Below are 14115 nucleotides of genomic sequence, written 5' to 3' on the forward strand. Positions count from 1 at the left end.
CCTCACGACTCACCCTCACCACTCTCCCTCACCACTCACTCTCACCACTCAACATCACCACTCAACCTTACCACTCACCCTCACCACTAACCAATCTCTCACCCCTCACCACTCACCCTCACCACTCACCCTCACCACTCACGCTCACCGCTCACCGCTCACCCTCACAACTCACCACTCACCCTCACCACTCAGTAATCACCACTCACAATCGCCACTCACAACCGCCAAAAAATTTACATGTCAATGAGTACGAAGAGACGCGTAGTAAAGTACGCAGGCTTAGAGGGAGAAAGAACACACTAAATTAAATAACCTAGCAAAGTATCGAAATGTTATGTAAAACGACACAGAGAGTCGGTCAACACACAATTAACGCATAGCCTGGTCGATTACGTATTTCAAAGATTGCTAAGTTAGAATTTAAGTGTGAAAATTCCAAAGAAAGACAAAACATAAAAACAAGAGGAACGGAGACACACAGACAGAGAAAAAACTAAGAACGACAAAAAACGAGTGTAGACAGAAAAAATTGCACTAAATATACAGGCAGAGAGAGAGAACAAAAAACCCAGAGAGAGAGAGAAAAAGGTTCACTTAGAACTTCCCCGTAGAAGTGGTTCAATCTTAATTTTGGAACTTTCGCGACTGCAGGAATTATTCTTTGGTTCTTTCGGTAAAGTCACGTATAAAGATAAAATAAGAAATTAAATAATAGCATACGACGTTTCGATTGCAACACAAGCAATCATCATCAGGTATAATGAAATAGCGACATAAAATCTAACCAGAAAACTATAGACAATCGAAACGTCGTATGCTATTATTTAATTTATTATCTTATCTTTATACGTGACTTTACCGAAAGAACCAAAGAACACCACATTATCTCCATACCATCACACCAAACTATCACTACACCTCACATCACCACACTATCTCTCCACATCACCTTTCCCATCACACCACACTACCACCAACTCAAAACACCATCATAGAGCCTCATCATGCCTCTACATCATCACAAGACACCGTCTCTTCAGAACATTCCACCACTTCCCCTCTCCATATCACAACACGACCCCCCCAACACCATCACCCCATCTCTCCACCATCACGTCATGCCATATCAAACATGGGAAGGCACTTGAAGTGGCCATTTATTACCAATGAAGACAATGACATCAGGCAATAACATGAATTTTGTCTGTGAGATGATTGCAAGTTGCCATTCCAGTTGCCCACTGTGGGTGCAGCAGTGAAATTTGTCCAGATTATGGGCATCCAGATCTTTACAATGGAATATTCTGTGGAAACTATTGCCCGTGATGATTGTTGCCAAACAATTCCCATGAAATCGTCACAGCCAATCACAGCCTTAAGTACATGAATGGGGTTTGTGAGGGTATATGAAATCGTCACAACCAATCACAGCCTTAAGTACATGAATGGGGTTTGTGAGGATATATGAGCATGTAACATGTATTTTTATTCTGTAGGGTTTGGGTTATTTAGGGGTTAGGGCACTTACAATGTGATAAAAGTATTGATGGATAAGAAGTTGTGTTAACATCAGGTGATTGTGTATATTCATGTATGTGCTAAGCAAGTTTGCATGAGTAAATGTAGATTTCGATTTAAAGCTTTCGTGACTTTCGTGACTGCAGGGTTCTTTTCGGTAAAGTCACGTAGAAGGGAAATAATAAAAATAAAACATCAAATAATTCTCACGACGTTTCGGCCACAACGCAAGCAGCCGTCCTCAGGTGAAGAACAGGTCTGTCGGAAAGACAGCTTCTTTCTGACAGACCTGTTCTTCACCTGACGGCTGTTCTTCACCTGAGGACGGCTGCTTGCGTTGTGGCCGAAACGTCGTGAGAATGATTTTATTATGTTTTATTTTTATTATTTTTTTATTTCCCTTCTACGTGACTTTACCGAAAGAACCAAGAAGAGTAAATGTAGATGTTTGCATCCGTACATAGATTTGTGAGTATGCATTTGTGTTTCGGTTTATGAGCACGTCCATGTTTACATGCCTGTGGGTATGAATTTTTGCTTGCATGTGCATGTCTGAATGTTTATTTGCTTATCTTTGCTCGAACAGAGGAGCATTGGGGAGTTGAAGCACTTAAGCGGGGTGAAGCGTCTCCAGGAGAAACACCTTGTGAAGGAGAAATGCACCATGGAAAAGGAGCGCCTCATTGAGGTGCAGCGCCTTGCCAGGGTGAAGTACCACACAGAGGTGCCTCAGAGACAATCTACTCAAGAACTACCTCATTGAAAAGCACCTCATTGAAGTGAAGTGCTTCAGGGATGAGAAGCGTCTTTGCAAGGCGAAGTGTCTCGAGGAGAAGCATCAGGAGGAGAAGCGTCTTGCCAGGGTGAAGTACCTTGGAGAGGTGAAGCGTCTCCAGGAGGAGAAGTGTCTCAAGGAGGTGGAGTGCATCATTGAAGAGAAGCGCCTCGTTGAAGTGAAGCACCTCGCCAGGGTGAAACACCTCACACAGCAGAAGTGCCTCAGAGACAATCTCCTCAATAATGTGAAACGCCTCATGGAAAAGCGCCTCATTGAGGAGACCAGCTTCATGGAGGAGAAACGCCTTCGTGAGGTGAAGCGTCTCAAGGAGAAGCGTCTGGAGAAGCGTTTCACCAGGGTAAATTACCTCACCGAGGTGAAGCGCTTTGCCAACATGAAATGGGTCAAGGAGGAGAAGCGCCTCATGGAGAAGCCTTGTTGAGGTGAAACTTCAAGAGGAGGAGCCCTTCATGGAGGAAAAGCACATTGTAGAGGAAAAGCATCTTGTGGAGGAGCAGTGCCTCGCCAAGATGACGCAACAGTGGATCCGGACAGCTACCACCAACAGCAGCACCGCCAGCAGCCCCACCACCACCGCCGCCTCTGCCACTCTTGTGCAGGGCCCGATTGCTCCGAGCTTTGGAGAAGAGGACTTCCAAGAAGAGAATGCAAACTCTGGGGCCGCTGAGCCACGGTAAACCACTCTGCATGTGTCCTATGTGTGTTTATTTCTGTATTTATTATTATGCTTGTTTTACTCAGGACGAGCCTCAAGAAGTCTCAAGACTTTTTTTCAGGAGGGTCCTGCCAAGTTTGCTCGCAGTAGGGAATGAAGTTGCTACTGTTTTTGATCCAAATTAGGCAATTTGCATTGCTTGTGTGGATCAGTTACAGGGAGAAAGCTGCAGCACCCTTCCAGAATAGGGGGCAACACACTTCAGAGAGAGAATATGGCCATGCATGGAAATCAAACCCAGGTCTCTCTTGCTGTGAGGCACAGATGCCCCAGCCCTGCCACATTTACAATTACACAGACAGCAAGCCAAACGCGTACATTCGGCTATACTATGGACAGATATATTTTCCATAATTAGTGTCTGGGTTAGACCACATAATGATGCGGCCATATCTTCACCATGTAACCCTCCATCCATCGTGATATTTTGGCAGACTAAGGCCTGTCTCCAGGCCAGCTTCCAAGTTGCCTTGTAATGCACAGAGACAGCTACCACTGGGAGGGGTGTCCAATTTCAAATGCATTGAGACGAGAGATGCAAGATGTGAGTGGCTCATCGCGTGCAATGCACTCTGAGATGCCTTCGATGTTAAGGGAGGCGGCTCTTTCGACCACAAATCACTGTCAGATATCTTTCTGAAATTGTGGATGGGTTGACGCGGCCAAAAGGTAGCGCACTCAACGTTCACCACTTACAGTTCAGATCTTGCTTCTCGCCCTTGCTATTACTGCCACCGCATTAACCACAAAGAAACACATCCATTCCATCACAGCGGACTTTCAAAAACTCCACCGATATCATTTTAAATGTGTAGGCCATTATGTTCAAGGGAATAATTAGAATATTCATATAAACAATAATTTCACAACAAATTATTCAGCTAAATTTACACAGCAACGCCACCCAGTACTTTGAAACTACAGCAGTCTGTGTGAGACAGCTGCACCTACCTCAAGGATAGCCTTGAGCTATGAGAATGACAGCGCCAATACCAAGCACTCACTGGCCATGTCGTTATTGCTGTTTATATTAAGCTCAGATTAATCCGCCACACATTCCACACACGGACGATGGAGAGATGGCGATGTCTGCCATAGCAGGAAGTTCGAACGGTGCCGTGTTTTGTCTCTTCACAGATTTGAACCAGCGCAGCCCTCCTCCTCACTCATCCAGGCCTTTGAAGCAAAGACAGAGGTTATGGTGGAGACAAAGGAGGAGGTGAAGGAGGTGGTGAAGGAAGAGATGATGGAGGATGAGGTAGAGGCAGAGAAATCGGAGGAAGAGAAGACAAAGGAGGACGAGATTGTGATGGAGACAATGGAGAACACGGAGGGAGAGGATAAAGACAATATGGAGGTGGAGGACCAGGACAAAACAAAAGATGAACAGATGGTCGTGGTGGGGGAGATGGAGGAGATGGACAAAGGGGAAACAATGGTGGTGGAGGAGGAAGAGAAGATGGTGGTGGAGATGGTGCTGCAGGAAGGTGAGGAGATTATGAAGGAAGATATGGTGGTCGGGAAGGGGGAGAAGATGGAAACGAAGACAAATGTGGAGCAGGAAGAGAAGGTAGAAGAGAAGATGGTGGTGGAGGATGAAGAGAAGGAGATGGAGGATGAGACAGAGGAGGAGAAGATGGAGGTGCAGGAGGTGGTGATGCACGAAAAGAAGAGGAAGCGAGGAGGCTTCGTTCACATGGCGAGAGCAATCACCTCACTCCTCCGCCGCGTGCTGCTTTGTGGCGGCAGGTTCACCGCCCAGTAGGGGTGGTCGTGGATTGGTGCCAACCATGACCGCTATCACCACACTACCCACCCACCCCATGATACACGCCACACACACACCACACGGTTCCCCAGATAGACGGTGCCGCTGGGACCACAGCTGGGGAATGAAGCTAAGCAGCAGATGCCAGGACTACAGGGGAGAATGACTGCTACCAGGACACCTCACACACACACACACGGGACTATCCCAATAGCATAGCCAACCCCACACTGGGCCCCTTCCATGCTGGTTTTCATCCAGGCAGTCCTCATGGGATGACCTTGCCATGGTTTCCAGGACATGGAAGGGGCAGCTGACCCAGGGTGAGAGAGCTGGAGGGGTCAGGTGCAGACAATGAACAAAACCTGCACGTGCCAAGTTTCAAGGCCACCCTGTTAATAATTAATATAAATACTATTGTTGTTACCATAAACTTTGAAAATCAACCTTTGAGGACACAGCATAACGTTGCATTGCTTGTGCTTCCTGGGTTGGTTAAATGTGCCTTGGCTTGTGCGTGCGGTGTCCCGGCTGTGTGTGCGGCGGTACAAGGACACAATGAGACGTTTTGGGAAATGGTCCTTCTTCAGAGCACATACAAGCGGTGGTGGGAAAACATTCAGGCGATTTGCCTTCTCAACGACAAATCCGCCCCTCCTCTCCCCCATGAATCCACTGTTCCACTGTGCCACTGCTCCACTGCCCCATTGCTCCATTGCCCCACGGCCCCTGTGCTCCACTGCCCCACTGCTCCACCATCTGGCACAGCAGTTGAAATGAATTATTGAGTATCTTAAATCCCCCTGCCTCTGTCCACCAAGCAGTGAAAACGGGTGCGCCACAATTGTGCGGCAAGATGTGTGGTGGTTTAAAGATAAAGCAATTGCAGGACTGTGCCACCGCTCCACAATCCCATTTCCTTTGGCAAAATATTCAAAGAATGCTGCTGCTCACTAAACAGGTTGCTGCTAATGTATATAACGTGGGGGGGGGGGCATGTTTAGACGTGGCCCAGTGACCTCGTGGTCATAGCACTAAACTGGCACCACGGAGTACCTGGGTTTGAATCCAGGCAGCCGCCTGTGATCAAAGCGGATTCTCAAGTCTAGCGAGTTAATGGTCTCAGCCTGGTCGTCATGGACTGCACAAAATAAACCATCACCTGGCTGTAATGTGGTTCTCCATGTAATTGATCAATTCCAGCTGTAAGACGTAACAACATTATTATAGATCATTGTCTCTGACATAGACTCATCCCAGAAGCATGTTTGTACACGTACAAAAAAAACCGTATATAGCCCTCACGAGACTTTTAGGGAAAGTGTTGTTAGCAAGCACGCTACGAAGCGGGTGGCCAGCACAACGTTCGACCACCTTTCAATCCCTAGTGGCGATGTTTACACAGCACGCCATGTACTCCTTTAAAGTTGAGTCGACCTAGGGGAGGCCCAAGACCAAATCAAATAATCGTCACTGCGATTAGCCATAGGTGGGATCCAAAATCGGATCAACGGGTTCGTAGCCCAGAGCAGTAACCGCTATGCCACCACTCCCCACATACAGACACCTACAAAAACAAAGATCCCCTTTATAGCTTTAACAAACTGTTGAGGCAAGTGCCTTTAGTGAGCAACACCTATGAAGGCTGAGACGGCACACGAAGGGGTGGGTGGACAGCACCACGCCCCAACGCCGTTGTCACCGAAGTGCTGATTGTGACACACCACACTGAGGAGAGGCCTAAGCCCAGTTCATATCAATCACCACCGAAATTAAACGTTAGCTGTGGACAGCAATCAAACTTGGGCTCCCAGGTTTGTAGCTCAGCGCCCTAACCACTGCACTACCGCTCTTCACGCAGACAACCGGGTTGGTGGGTCCAACCTAACTCGGAGTAAAAAAAGTACCTGATGCGGTGCGTAAACACACGTACCTTAAAGACATAGAAAATCTGGCGTAGTGCTGGCCACAGCCCTGATGCACCGTGCCGGTCTTCATGGTGCTCGCTAACAGACAACCGGGTTGGTGGGTCCAACCTGACTCGGAGTAAAAAAAGTACCTGATGCGGTGCGTAAACACACGTACCTTAAAGACATAGAAAATCTGGCGTGGTGCTGGCCACAGCCCTGATGCACCGTGCCGGCCTTCATGGTGCTCGCTAACAGCACTTGCCAACACAGGACTGCTGCTTGCATGCTCACCATGCCTGGGTTAAGGGGGTGACATGCTTCCTCATGCGGCTCCTCCGCCCGGCCCAGCCAGCGCCCTGTGGGGCCGAGACTCGCAGCGTCGGCGTCACGCGATGCTCCGCCACCACCACCACCACCAGCTGTGCCAATGTGCGATTTGCGATGGAGTGGCAGAGGACCTAGGGCTTTGTTACAAACACACGGGTTAATGTTCAGTAGCTGGTGAAATAAGTCAACTTTGCCATCATCATCTTCATCAACCATCATCTGCTGAATAAAGGCCTCCGACTCATCACCATCTCTCATTGGTCCTGTGATGCAACACAAGACCATTGAGCTCCTGTACAGCGGTTAGCACGCCACCTTGTGAACCCAGCAAATCGACGTTGGGTTCTTGGCCAAGGTCAACATCAGAGATGAGCGATGTCTAAACTGGTCCCGAGGCAGCAGCTTCCCTCCCCATCCCACACGGAGTGACATGGCAACATTCAGTCAACTAACCTCCTCGACCTGCACGGCGTGGGGAGGTCCACGTCAAACCATGGATTTACTAGGTCTGCAATGTGTACGCGAGCATTGGGGGGGCCCTGCGCTTCAATGTCATGGAGGAGTCAGATGTAATACTTCCGGTTGAGTTTGAAGGCGTCGGGGGGCCCACACTGTGATTTGCTCCAGGCCTAACACCCTGTATGGACGGCCTTGTGTTTTATTTTTCAGTCTGCCACATGCCTTTGCCACACATAATATGGATAATAAAAATAAGACGCATCACAGGACTGTGTAGGGCCTGGGGTTTGAGCCCATGTAGCTCTCTGAAGTGCTTTCGGGTTGAACCGCGTGTTGTACGGAAATACTTCAGTGTTGATGACGGGAGGATGAGCAGCAACTGTGAGACAGACCCGGATGAGTGTGGGTAGAGAGGTGAGTGTGACAGTAAGACAGACCAAGGTGAGCATGGGAAGAGGTGAGTGTGACAGTGAGACAGATCCAGATGAGTGTGGGTAGAGACAGGAGTGTAGGTAGAGGTGAGTGTGACAAGGAGACAGACCCAGGTGAGTGAGTGTGGGTAGAGAGGTGAGTGTGACAGTGAGACAGAGCCAGGTCAGTGAGCGTGGTAGAGAGGTGAGTGTGACAGAGACAGATCCAGATGAGTATGGGTAGAGACACGAGTGTAATTGTAATGTGAGGATATATCCGGGTTGCTGATGGATCACACCTCGTTACGATGATTGGCTCTACTGGTCCTGGCCTATAGCCAATGGGGGGAAGTCTGGGGGCGTGGCCCTGACGTAATGGGAAGGTGACATATGTAAGTAGGGGATTGGATCTGCTGGCTTTAGCCACAGCCAATGGGGGGACGAGTCAGGGGCACGGTCCTGGGAACATACGATGGAGTCTAGACGATTCCATAGAGGTTAACCAGGATTGGGGGAAAGGTACCACGTGACCGGGGTATTAAAAGGGGTGGAGACGGACAACACGTGGTCAGATCTGGAACGGAGGGTGAGGCCACGCTGGAGCGGGGTCCAGGCTGCCACGTGGCCGCGCGCGTCTCTCTCTCTCCCTCTCACGCTGTCTGTCAGCAGCATGAAGGAGTAAGATAGGAGTGTTGTGAACGAAAGACAAATAAAGGCCGGATTCCAGAAGTCGCTTCCACGACCTTTATTACATAAGTAAAGGTGAGTGTGATAAGGAGACAGACCCAGGTGAGTAAGTTTGAGTAGAGAGGTGAGTGTGACAAGGAGACAGGCCCATCACAACAGCAACATTCATCAGTCACCTCCAACCACCACCATTGCGTCATCATCTCAATCACTATGTTACAGTCATCACCATCATCACACTGGAGCACTATTAGACATCACCACCATCATGCTCATCATCATATTAAAAAAAGATCCCCCGTATATACTTAACTAACAGACTGTTGAGGCAAGTGCTGTTAGTGATCACCTATTAATGCCGGCACAGTACACGACGTTGGGTGGCCAGCAACACGCCTGGCCGCATTTTTCTCCCCAGTGGAAATGTTTACACACCACACCACGTACTCATTGGAGGCTGAGTCGACGTCGGGGAGGCCCAGGAACAGTTCAGATAATCGTCACTGTCGTTGGCCATGAGCAAAAATCGAATTCGGATCGATACATGTTGCACAGCGAGTTAACCTCTACACTACCGCTAGCACAACCATCAGCCACCACCATCAATAGTAACCATCAGTCACCACGAAGTCACTATCACCACCAGTCATCTTCACTACCAATCACCCCCACCAGTCACCAACAATAAGAGTAACCAGCACCACCAGTCATCACCATCACCTGGGACCCCTGGGAGAGACTCAAGCTTGGGACCAGGATGAGGAGCTGGGAGAGACAAAGCGAGGGAGCCAGGCTGCCCAATGTGGGGGGTGTTCAACATGGGGCTCACGGCCCGGCTGCTCGTGTCACTGCTGCTCAACAATGGCTTCAGCGTGGAGGCGCTGTTGGGCCGCACGTGCAGTGAGGCCGAGCAGCTGGCGGCCAAGATGCGCATCCAGTTATCCAGCAGCAGCTGTGTAATGGGTTCCGGAGACAGTAGAGGTAACTTCTTTATTGTAATACAACACTCCAACAGTCCTGATACTCTGTTACAGCCTAGGTAGACAGCCTAGGTAGACAGCCTTGGTACACAGCCTAGGTAGACAGCCTAGGTAGACAGCCTAGGTAGACAGCCTAGGTAGACAGCCTAGGTAGACAGCCTAGGTACACAGCCTAGGTAGACAGCCTAGGTAGACAGCCTAGGTAGACAGCCTAGCGATGCAGCCTAGCGACACAGCCTAGCGACACAGCCTACTCTTAGCGTACCTGACTATAGCTACGCTCTGGGGTCCTCCGGCTACAATTACCCTAGGGGAGGCTACCTGACCCGACCCAGCCAAGGTGCGGGTCTAGACTCTGGCTTCCTCGGAACTCGCCCTTACAAGGACGTAGAGCTGGGAGTCCCAGAGTCCCACCACTGGCCCGCACAGCGTCCCGGCCCTTACAAGGACATGCGGGACGAGGGGGTCCAGGGTCCTAAGCTGGCTGGTCTTGGGTCTTGAGCTGCGACTGGCCCCGATCGGCCAGAGAGCGGCCCTTTTATGCCTCTTGCCCGTCGAGGGGTGGGGTTGTGCGTGCCCCCAGATACCCCACAGAGCACACACAGCCCCCCATTGGTGGCGCCAAGGGGCTTAGCTGTCTAGGATCCGAGAGCCCCCAGCAAGCCCCGCCCCTCTTGGGCTGGTACAGTGGCCCCTCCCCTGGGGGTTCGAGCTACCTGCAGATGGGCTCTGTCCACCACTGCTGGTAAGTGTGGCCCATCTATGGCACTACAGCTGCATGGGCGGCGTGCCGCTCCACCAGCTTGGGGACCTCATGCGCATCTTCAACCCACCCGAGCTCAGCTGTCAGATCGCGGTCAAGACCCTGGGATGAGCTCCCACTCGAAAGAGGTCCTCCCCTGGCTGCTGTATGTGCTGCTACTGGGCTGTTTAGGACCGGTAGAGCAGACTGCTGCTGGTCTCCCACCCAGTAAATCAGCTGTCTTTTTACCCCATTGTCAGCCAACCCATCAAATTCTCAGACAATGTGACCTCATTCATCAGACACAACAAACCCACATACTTTCTCAAACAATGCATCTCCTATATTATGTTCATTTTGTTCTTGCAATCTTCAATATTCTACAATTCATATTTGTTTCATACGTAACCTCCTGTTATATGAAGCTTAAATATGAATCACAAACATACCTCTCTATATGCCAGAAAACGCCATTTAGGATGGCACTCTAGTAGAAAATACATTCTAAAACAATCAATGTTTATATTGTTGATTATGTTGGGTGTTCAAACCAATCCTGGTTGCATTAGTGCCACACCTTCCCCATCACTCACCATGTAACTCAATAGATTTAAAATACCGACAGGGTGTTTGGCATTGCCCACATCAATATTAGAGGCCAGAAAGCAACATTTGAGCAATTCAAGATTTAATTCAATCATCTTTATCCAGACATCTTCTGTCTGTCTGAAACATGGCTTACCTCACGTATAATTCCCTAGCCTAATATAAATTTAAGGATGGAATATATGTTGATGAGACGGGCAAACAAGAGGAGGAGGTGGTGGCAGTATATTTGAAAAGTACAAGTAAATTGTCCCTGTGCGAGTCTATGGGTCTCTGTGTGTGTCTATGTGTCTCTGTGTGATTCTATGGGACAATGTGCAAGTAAATTGTCCCTGTGAGAGTCTATGGGTCTGTGTGTATGTCTATGTGTCTGTGTGATTCAATGGGTTTTTTTCTGAAAGTATATTGTTTCTGTGTGAGGCTATGGGTTTCTGTGTGAGTCAATGGGTTTTTTGTGAAAGTATATTGTTTCTGTGTGAGTCTATGGGTCTTTGTGTGAGTCAATGGGTGTCTGTGTGAGGCTGTGTGTCTGTGTGAGATTTTATGGGTCTATTTGCAAGTATATTGTCCCAGTGAGTGAGTATTTGGGTTTCTGTGTGAGTCAATGGGTGTCTGTGTGAGGCTGTGTGTCTGTGTGTGAGTCTGTGTCTTAGTGCAAGTATATTGTCTTTGTGTGAGTTTATGGGTCTCTGTGTGAGTCTATGGGTCTCTATGTGATTATATGGGTCTTTGTGCAAGTATATTGTCCCTGTGTGAATCTATGAGTCGATGTATGTCTGTGTCTCTGTGTGATTCAATGGGTCTTTGTGAAAGTATATTGTTTCTGTGTGAGTCTATGGGTCTCTGTGTGAGTCAATGGGTGTCTGTGTGAGGCTGTGTGTCTGTGTATGATTCTATGGGTCTTTGTGCAAGTATATTGTCCCTTTGTGAGTCTATTGTCTCTGTGTGAGTTAATGTCCCTGTGCGATTCTATGGGTCTTTTTGTAAGTATATTGTCCCTGTGTGTGTCCATGGGTCTGTGTGTGTATTTGTGTCTCTGTGTTATTCAATGGGTTTTTGTGAAAGTATATTGTTTCTGTGTGAGTCTATGGGTCTTTGTGTGAGTCAATGGGTGTCTGTGTGAGGCTGTGTCTGTGTGTGATTCTATGGGTCTTAGTGCAAGTATATAGTCTGTGTTTCGATGGGTCTCTGTGTGAGTCAATGGGTTTTTTGTGAAATAAATTGTTTCTGTGTGAGCTATGGGTCTCTGTGTGAGTCTATGGGTCTCTGTGTGTGTCTATGGGTATATTTTTGAGTCTATAGGTCTCTGTGTGGGTGTATGGGTCTATGTGTGGGTGTATGGGTCTATGTGTGAGGTTATGGGTCTCTGTGTGAGTCTATGGGTATCTGTGTGAGTCTATGGGTCTCTGTGGGATTTTTTTCTCTGTGTGTGTCATTGGGTCTCGGTGTCTATGGGTCTGTGTGCAAGTATATTGTCCCTATGTGGGTGTATGGGTCTCTGTGTGAGTCTATGGGTCGCTGTGTTAGTCTATGGGTCTTTGTGCAAGTATATTGTTTCTGTGCGAGTCTATGGGTATCTGTGTGAGTCAATGGGTGTCTGTGTGAGGCTGTGTGTCTGTGTGAGATTCTATGGGTCATTGTGCAAGTATATTGTTCCTGCGTGAGTCTTTGGGTTTCTGTGTGAGTCAATGGGTATCTGTGTGAGGCTGTGTGTCTGTGTATGATTCTATGGGTCTTAGTGCAGCCGTCCTCCCCTAATTAGCGCGAATAATCGAGAGTCTACTGTACTTGGCTCCCATTGCCACTGCTTTGTAGCACTGAGTAATGAGCGAAAGCCCACGAGCACAAGGGGACAACATTCACAGGGCCGCACAGACAAGTCACGTGCCCCAACTTTCTATACTGCCACCTTTCAGCCCCATGAGTTTACAGGCACGTGCCACCACCTCGGTCAGATCAGTAAATGCAATCACGTAAAATTGTCCATTGCAATGATTGATGTTGATTGACGTGGCTCTGCTGCTGTCCCCTTTGTGGGCCGAGTCGTCTGCGTGGGAGCAGGAAATTGTTATCATTGAGCACGCGCATCGATCTATCGTGAGTTCTACAATTTTAGTTTAATTCATTAACCAACTCAATTTTCTTAACTTAAACATAACTTATGCCACTATACTTTAGTGGTTTTTGGCATAGAGATCCACGGAAGATGAATATTTGGGATTATCCACGATTTTGAATTATCCGTGGCCATCCTCCCGGTCATTAGTGTGGAAAATGGAGAGTCTACTGTAATCAACAATCCTTTTTTGGCCCAATATTGAATAATCCTTTGATAAACACATGCTTGGTTTTGTTTTTCCAAGGTAAGTCCAAAAAAGCAATAGGATTCATACCAACCCCTCTTGTACATTTGATCACCTTTTCAAGTTGCTGCGATCCCCAGTCGGTCGCACAGAGGTGATGCGTAAAGTAAAGGCCGACCGAAATTCGGTTTCGGTGCCGAAAGTTGGCAAATGGCCACTTTCGACATACGTTCGGTTTCGGCCGAAAGTACATTTTTTACTTTCGGTTTACTTTCGGTTTCGGCCGAAACTGATATTGACTTTCGGTCAACCGAAGATCTATTTTTAGAATATAACGCTAGTGCTACGTTTATCTCTCTGCCTATCGGCCGGTCAGTCGGCGCTAGGCAATCCTGCGATAGGCTGCAAAAACACATCAGCAGCAGCTTGGGAGCGAGGTTACAGCCGCAACGATGGTCTGTTAATGTCAACAGACGGCAGCCTGCTTTTGCATCTGTGGGTGGAGTCTCTTTGGCGGGACGACAACAAAGTGCCATTGTTGTCTGTTCCCAGCCGCCTGCCCGCCTTGGCTTATGTGTTGCGTTCTCTTCAGTCTACACGCGTGTTGATACCGAGATTCGAAGTCTGACAATATTCTTCTTGGTTCTTTCGGTAAAGTCACTTAGAAGGGAAGTAATAAAATAATAAAAATAAAACATAATAAAAAAAATGAAGAATTCTTCACCTGAGGACAGCTGCTTGCGTTGTGGCCGAAACGTCGTGAGAATTATTTTATTATGTTTTATTTTTATTATTTTATTATTTCCCTTCTATGTGACTTTACCGAAAGAACCAAGAAGATGAATCCCTGCAGTCACGAAAGCTTTAAATCGAAATCTGACAATATTG

This window comes from Lampetra fluviatilis, chromosome 48, assembly GCF_964198595.1.
Source record: "Lampetra fluviatilis chromosome 48, kcLamFluv1.1, whole genome shotgun sequence".
Lineage (NCBI taxonomy): Eukaryota > Metazoa > Chordata > Hyperoartia > Petromyzontiformes > Petromyzontidae > Lampetra > Lampetra fluviatilis.